This window comes from Mytilus trossulus, chromosome 9 (assembly GCF_036588685.1).
Source record: "Mytilus trossulus isolate FHL-02 chromosome 9, PNRI_Mtr1.1.1.hap1, whole genome shotgun sequence".
In the NCBI taxonomy this organism is placed as follows: Eukaryota; Metazoa; Mollusca; class Bivalvia; order Mytilida; family Mytilidae; genus Mytilus; species Mytilus trossulus.
In genome coordinates this window covers 91,404-103,451 of record NC_086381.1, presented here as the reverse complement: position 1 = coordinate 103,451, position 12,048 = coordinate 91,404, and the positions used below count along the sequence as shown (strand labels likewise).

Here is a 12,048-nt window from a genome sequence, read left to right as displayed (position 1 = left end):
TGGAACTTAAAGTACAAATAGATTGGAATTTTTAATGATGTAATTTCTTCCTTCATTTATAAACATAATCAAAGTAATATTAGTGATTGAAATACATTTTTCATTTTGGAATTTTTAATGATGTAATTTCTTCCTTCATAAACATAATCAAAACAATATTAGTGATTGAAATACATTTTTCATTTGAACAGCTGTTTTTCTCCATAGATAACTGGACTGAAATGATGGGTTAAACAAATGTTTGAAACATTAATGTGCTCAAACTATTCAGATTTTCATAATTTGAAACTGATTTTTATGCTGTTTCTCATTAGAAAATAGCATATTTCAAAGATTAATGTGTACATGAAACTGATTATAAAATTATATGAACTATGTTAAAAACAATTTAAATCTCTTCATATATAAGTTATCTTCCAGCAAATATGTAGAATTCTACTTCTTTAAATAATCAGGTTTTAATTTATTTTGACAGTTGTTAATTTCAGAGATGTTTAATTTCAACTTGATGAGTTTTCGGTGATCATGGTGATTAGTACTTTACAAATGAAATAAACATCATTTCACCATCATATAAACAGAGCTGTTGAACGAATAGGATAAAGATATAATTACCCGGTAGTAATTTACATAATTACTATGGTTCTGTTGTATGGTAGACGAGTGTAATTTACAATGCTACAAACAGAATAATTAGTTTCATTTTAACTCTTTAATATATTGTGGTAATGTGATGTGATACATCTTGCTATTTTTTCTTTGGTTTTACAGGTGTTTTACTAAACGTAGATTATCTGTTTGTATCATTTGGAAAAGTCTCAAGGTAAGAACTTAGATTTATTACAAAACGAAAAAAAAATTAAATTAGACAGAAATTTTGCTTAATAGAAAGAATGAAGAAATTAAGACTTATGAATACTGAAAAAAAGGGGGGACAAAGATTAGATAATGTCAGGAGATTTACATTCTAAAATTCCCTTCATCATGTTCATTAAAAAATTAAAATGCTGAAACAAGTGAAATAATAAAAAAACAGATGAACAATTTAGTAATTTTATAAATTTTGTGTACTGATGTTTGCATGTGTGTTTGTCTTTTTCTTTTACAACCCAGAGTTCGCGAAAACTTTTTTTGATCCGTCAGTCATAGGACTGACAAAGCAAGATTATATGCCGGTCCTACAAATTTTTTGCTGGTCCTACAAAATCTGTCAATTTTATCCTGAAATAAAATCAATAACTTATTTCAACGGAAATTAACTTTATTTATTATATAAGGTTCCACCGCCGATCGTTTGCCAGGAACAGCTCCTTGAACAAATTTGATAGGCCACATGTGGCTCGCCGCCTTGGTCAGTTGGTTTGTTTATAATAAAAATCGGAAACCAGTACTGGAAATTACCGGCAGGTACATCTAATGACCAATGAAAAAACGATCCATCTGATAACCGATGTAAAAAACGTGCCGACATAGGCACTGCAACGGCCGTTTTTGCATCGGTCATCGGGACCGTCACAAGTGGACAACATACTGGTCCGAGCCTCATTTTGGCGGTCAGGACCGACAGGACCGACGGTTTTCGCGAACTCTGACAACCATGGCATTGTTATTTTATTTTCAACTTGTGAGTTTGAATTTCCCTTTAGTATCTTTCCCCTCTCCTTCATGTCCTTTGTGTTTCTGAAAAAAAATTAACGAAACGAATTTACCATACCGTGATCAGTTGATAACAGTTATAGAAAGTTAATCAGTGAAGTTACAAAAAAACCCAAAGGTAATATAAATTACAATGGACGTACAATGCATCTTATCCATAAAAGTATAGTGTCAATATCTCTTATAATCTTTTGATTCATATTTTATCATAATTTATCAGGAACAATTTATTAGACAGTACTATCATTTTGACATATTTTGGAATAACCTGGAAGAAAGTCGATTATCCAAACAAATACTTAACTGTGAAATCTTTGGAACCTAAAGGTAGGAAACTTTAACGATCAAATTTAATATATTTCTTGAAGTGATGAGAGAGCGTTATAATTCAAATTACGTTGTATTTTATTCATGTGTTTTATAGGTAATTCTGGATTTGATTATTTAGCTTTAACTTTGATATATATTTTATTGTAATTTTTAATATTCATAATGTTTATGATTATGGTTCAGCTAGAGTTTAATTAGATTTTTAATGATTTTTTTCTGTAAATGGATCATACAATATATAGATAAGTCATGAGTTATTATAATATGTGGAACTTAAAGTACAAATAGATTGGAATTTTTAATGGTGTAATTTCTTCCTTCATAAACATAATCAAAATAATATTAGTGATTGAAATACATTTTTCATTTTGGAATTTTTAATGATGTAATTTCTTCCTTCATAAACATAATCAAAACAATATTAGTGATTGAAATATATTTTTCATTTGAACAGCTGTTTTTCTCCACAGATAACTGGACTGAAATGATGGGTTAAACAAATATTTGAAACATTAATGTGCTCAAACTAATCAGATTTTCATAATTTGAAACTGATATTTATGCTGTTTCTCATTAGAAAATAGCAAATTTCAAAGATTAATGTGTACATGAAACTGATAAAAAAATCATATGAACTATGTTAAAAACAATTTAAATCTCTTCATTATAAGTTATCTTCCAGCAAATATGTAGAATTCTACTTCTTTAAATAATCAGGTTTTAATTTATTTTGACAGTTGCAAATTTCAGAGATGTTTAATTTCAACTTGATGAGTTTTTGGTGATTAGTACTTAACAAATGAAATAAACATCATTTCACCATCATATAAACAGAGCTGTTGAACGAATAGGATAAAGATATAATTACCCGGTAGTAATTTACATAATTACTATGGTTCTGTTGTATGGTAGAGGAGTGTAATTTACAATACTACAAACAGAATAATTAGTTTCATTTTAACTCTTTAATATATTGTGGTAATGTGATGTGATCCATCTTGCTATTTTTTCTTAATAGAAAGAATGAAGAAATTAAGACTTATGAATACTGAAAAAAAGGGGGGACAAAGATTAGATAATGTCAGGAGATTTACATTCTAAAATTCCCTTCATCATGTTCATTAAAAAATTAAAATGCTGAAAAAAATGAAATAATAAAAAAGAAGTAAACAGATGAACAAGTTAGTAATTTTCATAAATTTTGTGTACTGATGTTTGCATGTGTGTTTGTCTTTTTCTTTTATAACCATGTCATTGTTATTTTATTTTTAACTTGTGAGTTTGAATTTTTATTTGGTATCTTTCCCTCTCCTTCATGTCCTTTTGGTTTCTGAAAAAAATAACGAAACGAATATACTTTACCGTGCTCAGTTGATAACAGTTATAGAAAGTTAATCATGCAGTGAAGTTACAAAAAAACCCAAAGGTATATAACCAGTTTTTTTTTAAAGTTTTGCAGCAGCTACATTTTGTCTTGGCAGAGAAAATTTTGGTGCATTGTGTTATAAATTACAATGCACATACAATGCAAATTATCCATAAAAGTATAGACTAGTGTCAATATGTCTTATAATCTTTTGATTCATATTTTACACCATAATGCCATCAAATGGAATTGGATAATTTGCATATAACATCATTTTATACTTTACCACTCAAAAGGTCAAATTGCTGAATATAACCAGAGCTCTCCTAAATTATTGAAAATCTTAGGCTCATTTTGTGAACAAGGGGCACTAGCTACGAGATATATAAAAAATCTATTTTTTTCATTTTTTTTTCTCAATCATTAATGAAATGCAAATAGTGAAATAATAATTTGCTTTTAGCAACCAGTATGATTCAATTTTTTTCAAAATCAGCTAAAAAACTGATTATGAATTATTCACTTGCAAGTGAATAATTCGACCTCATAGTATCTGAGATATGGCCTTGACCACCAAAACTTAACAAGGTAAGGTTTTGGTGGTTAAGTCCATCTCTCAGATACTATAAGCAATAGGTCTGCTATATTTGGTGTATGAAAGGATTGTAAGGTGTACATGTCCAACTGGCAGGTGTCATCTGACCTTGACTTCATTTTCATGGTTCAGTGGTTAAAGTTACGTTTTTGAGTTTTTGTCTTTTCATTGCTCTGCAGTGTGAAGTTTTTGTGTTTTTGTCTGTTTTTCTTTTAACTATAAGTAATATGTCAACTATATTTGTTGTATGAAAGAATTGTTAGCTGTACATGTCTGCCTGAAATGATTCATCTGACTTTGACCTCATTTTCATGGTTCATTAGTCAATCTATAGTTTTCTTGGTTAATGTTAGTTAATGTGACAGTTGTGATAAAGCTTTATATTTAGGACTATCAATACAATATCAATGATTAGTAAAGAAGGCAGATATTTCAGCATGTTCACTCTTGTTGAATCTAAAGGACTTTTAAAATGAGTAACTTTATTGTTTTTGCCCCAAAATGAAATCAATGTGAATTTTAATTGGTTATGAACTTTGTTTAAGCCAATCATGGTGTTTGCTGTATGCTTTGAAAATATGCAAAATGCATTAGATTTTGATCAAAGAATTTTTTTGACGTCTCTTATTTCTGTGTTCTATGTACAATGCATGCTTGTTACTGTCGTTTTGAAAGATTGGTTAATGGGAGTTTACCAGTTAAACCCCAAAACATGTGTGATTTTTGGCAAATTAGGCTATTTCTTATCTGTACCTTGACCTAGATATTACATATTTTATTGTCTTTTTTTGTCAGAATGTTTCACACCAACTCAATGCCACCTTTATTTGGTTTATTGTTTTAATTTTTTTTTTTTATTATTATAAATGCAAATTCAACTAATATTTCTCCAGATGTTAAATAATACATTCATTTGTAAGATATCAGTTTTTTCATTGCTTTTTAAAGGGGATTTAAATCTTTACATACATGACATAAGCTGCAAATTTACAAAAAAATCATTTTTCAAAATATTTCACATATTTTAATAATAATGATTTTTAGGAAATTCAACATATTATGACATTCATCACTGAACTAGTACATGTACATATATTTGTTTAGGGGCCAGCTGAAGAACACTTCTAGGAGTGGTATTTTCTCGTTGTATTGAAGGCATTTGGTGGCCTTTGGCTGTTTTCTGCTTAATGTCTGGTTGCTGTCACTTTGACACATTCCCTATTTCCATTCTCAATTTTGATATAACCAATAAAAATGATAAAGTACAAATAGTGAAGGTAAAAATTGACCAAATAAAATATATCCCAAACCAATGCAATTTTAGGGCTTTTTGTTGTTTTGCACTTTTACCAAACATTTGCCAAATCAAAACAATCACAAGATTAAAAAAACCTCAATTAATAGGCATTTTTTTGTAAAACAGAGAAATTTGCCTGAAAAAGCAAGTGTTATTACATTAAGCATATTGAATTATGAAATGATTCTGAACCGCAATTAAATTTTTGTCATGTTGCAAAGCTTTTTCAATATTCAATCATTTATGTCAAAATGAGTTATGTCTAATTCACTTTTATGATATTGATGTGTAAAAATTACGTTACAACTAAAGTGGCTCTCTGGAACTGATTTTATAATGTCAGCTTCAATCAGTTTTCTACTTTATTTCTTACCCATAATAATTGATCTATACAGAAGATGTGAAGTCAAATATGATCTTGTCTTCAAAAGCTGACTTTGTTTCAAATGTACCAGTTGTAAAAATCTCCCTGGAAATCTAAATGATACACATTACATAATGTTCAAAGATCTGTTTGATTATTTTTATTGGCTTTAAAAGAAAGATTTTTTTTATTTTAAATTGTATACAGTTTACAATTCTTTAAAGACAAATTTGATTTATGTTGTATATGCATTGGTACAAAAATATATCATAGTATGTAACTTAATTTTGTAAGCAAAAAAAAAAATTTACAAAAATTTATAAAAGTCTTTTAAAATTATTTCTATAATGAATTCGCGTCCAAATTCATTTCAAATAATCTCTAAACTCATTTATTACATGCTCTAAGATTATTCTGAGAAATTCAAAATTGATGCTGCAAATCCAAGGATGCATGTTCAAAATTACTAAAATCATACAAGGATAGAAGAGCACCACCATTACAGCTGATTTCATTGAGTGTGTAGGGAAAGGGAGAATTCTTGATAAGCTTGCTTGTTAATGCTTGTAAAGACATTATAAGGTAAGGTATACTACCCTCCTTTTCAAGTAGTCTAATAAGTCTTTCAAACAAAAATATTGGTTATCTGTCGGACTAGTCTTCTCTTCAAGGAGGAAAGTTTACCATTACCTAATAATGACTTCACGGTTCAGCTAGCATGCAAGCTAACCAAGGATTCTACCTTTCCCAACACACTCAATAAAATCAGCTATAAATACCCTGTTGTGATACCAGCAAAAATTTGAAATAGATGAAAATGACAAAAAAAGGTTGTAAGCTAGGTATAATGCTTCTGCAGCGAAAATGCATATGACGTTTAGAGGTCATGTGACGATAAAATGTGTCAAATTCTTAATCTTTATATGATTCTTATCTTAAAGTTAACACGGGAGAGACTATCAAAGATTAGTTGCCATCAACACCAGTTCACCAAATGATATAAAGACCTCCTCTTATGAAGTGCCGGACTTTGAAAAGGCTCATTTGAATTTGTGGCAGTGTTGAACTAGTTTTGTTGGATCTCTGCTCTAGCTCTTCAATCTTGATCAGCTACTGAAATGATAAAACTTAAAATGAAATAAGAACAGGAAAACCTTGTATTGAAAATATATTTTGGTATAATAGATTACTGAACTTTGATAAAAAATACCATAACAAAAACTGGCATAAATAAATGTATATTTACAGCAAACTTAAATCAGATTGTTTGTTTTATTGTTTGAATTATTTCATATACATGTATTGCTATGTGATGACATGCCACAGGCAAACCCAGCCATTTTAAAAAGGGGGGGGGGTTCCCAACCCAGAGTAAAGGGGGGTTCCAACTATATGCTCCCATTCAAATGCATTGAACGGCCAAAAAAAAAAAGGGGGGGTCCAACCCCCGGAACCCCACCCCCCTTGGATCTGTCAATGCGTGCAGTAAGCTATAGTTTCTTATATATAATAATATCCCAAAACAAAACCAGCTGCAATGAAAGAACAACAATAGTGTAATTACATCTTTTATAGATAACATATTAAGTTACAAAAGAAAAGCAATGTCTTAACTTGTAAGCTATATGTTAATACATATTAGAATACAATTCTTGTGTGTTAAATAACACTTTTCATTAAAATCCTGAAATCCTATTTATATTCCATCAAGTTTTGACCATTTTTTTTGCCCCACCTACGATAGTAGAGGGGCATTATGTTTTCTGGTCTGTGCGTCCTTTCGTCCGTCTGTTCATCCGTTTGTTCGTCCGTCCATTCGTTCATCCGTCCGTTCGTTCGTCCGTCCATCTGTCCCGCTTCAGGTTAAAGTTTTTGGTCAAGGTAGATTTTGATGAAGTTGAAGTCCAATCGACTTCAAACTTGGTACACATGTTCCCTATGATATAATCTTTCTAATATTAATGCCAAACTAGAGATTTTACCCCAATTTCACGGTCCACTGAACATAGAAAATGATAGTGCGAGTGGGGCATTCGTTTACTGAGGACACATTCTTGTTTTGGTTATATATTCATGTTGTAAAAGAAGTCAATGTGTGTAATAGAGTAGGAGGACTTAATTATCCTTTGCTTTTAAAGCTTAGAATTAATGTTGATAGAAAGATGTATATCTAAATATAAGGAAAGGGAAATAAAGTTCAATGCCAAACACCAACTCATAGACATTAGGACACAATAAGATGTGTTTAAATATATATTAGTTCAAATATTCCAATGAAAACTTATTTTTTTTACGATCTAATTATGTAATAAATCCTTGAAATACATAATGTTGAGAAATCTTTGCATATTGCATGTCTTGTAAGAACATGAAGAACATTAACTTAATAAAATGGGTTTCTTTATCACTCTATATGTTATTTTAGGGTTCAAGTTTTCTAAAATAAAATTTACTGCTTCATCTTAGGAACAAGATAAAACAAAGCAATAAAGCAGCTGTTGAACATGAAAGTTACACATTCTAGTTGTAGTTCATTGGCTTGATTACACAATTATTTGTATTTTAATGTCTACAGAAATTAAATTATTTCTATCTTTAGCCTACATTTCAATTTATATGCCAGCCTCAATTTTGGACATATTGGTTTATTCAGAAATTATTGTGTGCATTTATTGTTGGATTTAATCACAAAGAGGAGTGGGGAATAAACTTATGGTCACTCTTGGTTTTCTGCTGCTGCTCATTAAAACCCTTAGGCCAAAGTTTGGCAGGATGTTGAAAATTTGCAGCCTTATCTGGAATTTAGAATGGGAATTTAAATCTGATACTTTGCATGGGTATAGAGAGAATAAAAGTCTGAAATTTAGAATTTTTAAAGTTAAATTAATAATAAGCTCATAGATGTGTGAATATAATTTTACACAAAAACCCATGCAGTTGCTCGGAACATTGATAAAGAGATGAAGTCATCTGATTTTCATATCTTTTGCTCTCTCACATATGTTCTTAAAGTGATCTAATGAAATTGGAAGTTTAAGAGAAACCATTATATGGATAAGTAAATAAATTGCCTTTGATATAAGTCTTTAACAGACTTGACCATGGATCCAAGATCAATACCCGCAAATGCCAATATCTTATGTCGGTTTGTCTTCCTATTTGTCAATCTTACGTGGAGAAACTTAATATCTGACGTTTAATTTGGCTTTTGACTGGGAACGAATATAATTTTGTGTGAAAATTACATCCTTCGGTAATCTGATCATCATATAAAACTTGTAGTGCAATATTCCGTACACTTTATTTCTCATCCTTAAAAACGCTGACACCATGTTGTTGTGACATTTGTGTGTATTTATCTCAGGTTTAGAAGTTATTTCCTCATATAAGAGGGTCAGAAGTGGATGGCATCAAAGAGAAAAATGATTAAAATATACCAAATAAAGGACAAAAAAAGAAAGGAGAAAAAAAAATCAAAGAAATAAAGAATACAGATTATAAATTAAAATGGGATGAAAGACATTAAAAATAGTGAATGATGTGCAAAACTAATAAAAAATAATATAGAAAAATGACCCTTAATTAAACTTTATAAGTAAACAGAATTTGAGGAGTCAGAAGGACTCATTTTGACCCTCGCAAAAGATGACAGTATTGATCATAGAATAAGGATTGGTTTGTAAGTATCATAAATGGTCACACATACAAAGCTAGAGATGATACAATAATGATGTTCTATAGACTTGACTCAAGACCAAAGACAACTATTACTCAGGGAGGCTTTATTACATTAAGTACCAGTAGTACCATGTGAGGCTCATAATTGTCTATAGGTTTTAGATTTAAGTTAAATGATGCTACCAATCCTTTAAAAGGGTCCCCTATTTCTTATTTTTGTATAATTAAAAAATTCCCAAAAACTACGAAAGGTTATAGAGAGGCGTAAAAAAAGGGGGGGTGGGGTATCTGCAGGGATGAACACGAAATAAAATTGCTATGAACGAAAAATTAAAAAGTTCTTGCACGTTGATCTTTTTCCAATTTCATGAAACATGGTGAATTAATTTAAGAGCCTTTTTCATGGCTGTACGTGATATAAAAATGGCAAAACAGGTTGCACGAAAATATCCCTTTCACAACCCTCTTTATACATCAGGTTGATAACTAATTTGTTTTTTTATTTAAAGCTTCAATCATTAAAAGACAATTTCTGAAAAATGCATTGCATACAAAACTTGCTATCTTTTTTTTTTTTAAACAATTAGGTAAAAACACATTATTTTACATAATCAGTGCCATTATATTGGCAGAATAATTAAAAATGAAAAATGTATTAACCTTTGAAAACTAATGTTCTTATCATAAAAAATCTGGGAAATATTTAGGTCTTTAGGTTTTTTTCCCTCAGATATTTGGCAATATAACAAAACTGTCTGTTTAAATTCATGACCTTTATAGTTTTATAATCCTCCCCCAACTTTCTGGTTATTAGTTAAAAAATTTCCTATAAATTTTGGGCAAAACAGATGGGGAAACAAGTCAAAGTTATGCAATTTAAATGCTTACCTTCTAATATGTTAAATTTAGACATTATGAATTTATAATTTTGATTACAAACTTTATGTTTTTTGCATGACTTATTATGAAATAGATTAATGACACTAAAGAGTTTACAATAGTCTTTTTTCTATTATAAATGATTTTCCAGCCATTAAAGAGCACCCTATGAGATGGTTGTAATACAGTGCATGTGGCAGATCTGGTGAAAAAAAAGGGGGGATGAAGGGGTTGGAACCGCCCTTTTTTGGATGATCAATGCTTTTGAACATATAGATGGAACCCTCCTGTATCCTGGGTTAGATACCCCCTTTTATGAATGGCTGCATGGATCCACTGCTCGTCATACCTCTTTTGATCAGGATATATATTTTTTTAGCATAGAATACCAGGGACTGCAAATGTCATGTACTTACTAATTCAGCTCACCAAACTTTTTAAGGTTACACAGAAGAGTCTCCTAATACTCCAAACCATAATGAGGGGCCTGATGGTGGTGGTGGTGGTGGTTTGGAGGGGGGGTCTCATCACGATTCACGAGCAGATTTTTTTGTCAATCAAAATTCACAGAAAATAAATTTCCTTGATCACGGTTCACGAAAATAAAATAAAAAAATCTGTAGAAAAACGGGCCAGGATAGCGAAAATGTGCCGATCATGAAGAACAAAATAACCCATCAGACCCCTCCATAATCCCAGCCCTGTCTTGGTTACATCCCCTGTTTTCTTTTTTTTTTTTTTATGGTAAAAGTGAATCAAAGATGTAGTTGAATTTGTAAAATTAATTTCTAATTAGATAATGACTGACATTAGAACCCACATATTAAAGCAAATGTACTATTTTTGAAACTTTAACATGAAAGAAATTATAATTACAAACTAATAATATCAAATGAAAGTTGAAAAGAAATCTGGATATTTTTCAAATGTAGTTTCTTTGAAAAATAAAAAGTACATATGTATGCAATTTAGTGAGTTGTTGGGAGGTAAATTTATAAATTCCTCAGTGAGAAAATCTCAATTTTAGATGTCTGCAAGAAACCAGTTTGATCTCTATGAAACAAATGATTTTATATACATTTTTTTTCAAGAATCTCTCTCATATAAAGGGAACCGTTTTATGTCATTAATCTAAAACTGAAAAGCTGCCAATATTTAAAATTTAGTAATTAACCATGCAAGGTTGTATGAGTTAGAAGTACATGCATATCTCTTTATAGAATCATAATCTTAATGGAGAAAATGTTTGTATTTTCGGTTGGTACAAGTGTTGTTCAATATATTTTAGTATTTTGTGTTGGTTTTTTTGCTGACTATACCTTATGGCCTTTCTCATGGTTGAAGGCTCTAAGGTGGCCTATAATGGTCACATGAGCAAATACCCAAGTTTCATTTGAACTCTGGTGGAAAATTATATCATTGACAATCACACCAAATTTCATTATTTATATATAAATATTTTAAAACAAATTTCTAAAGTTAATATTGAACAAAAGAACAAAATTTTATAAACATCTCTTCCTGATATTATATGCTATTTGAGAAGTATCTTTTGTTTTTTTATTTAGTTTTATGTATACATGTTTTGTTTTGATTGATTACAGAGTAATATTCTTTCTTAAATAGATTGATTTAATACCTATATCCATTCCAATTGATTTACATACTGACCCAGGTTGCATCATTGACATGTAAATAAAATCATCTTTTTTTGCATTTTATGCATTTTATGCACCTCTGGTTAGCTTTAAATCCTTTCATATCATGTATTTTATTTAAGCTTATAGAAATATTTATGGGAGAACCACTTAAGTGAGCTTAAATGTTATGTTCATGATGTCTGTTTTAAAGAATAAGAGTATGTAATTTACAAGATTTACCTC

General features: G+C 30.0%; 1 protein-coding gene across 1 annotated transcript in view; it reads left to right on the top strand.

Moving 5' to 3' along the window:
• Positions 1-730: 730 nt before the first annotated feature.
• The window catches only part of LOC134683466 (solute carrier family 4 member 11-like), a 44,632-nt gene continuing 33,314 nt past the window's right edge, over positions 731-12,048 (top strand). The window contains exon 1 of the mRNA XM_063542783.1: positions 731-823. The gene's annotated coding sequence lies outside the window, so the exon portion shown is untranslated. The remainder of the gene's footprint in view (positions 824-12,048) is intronic.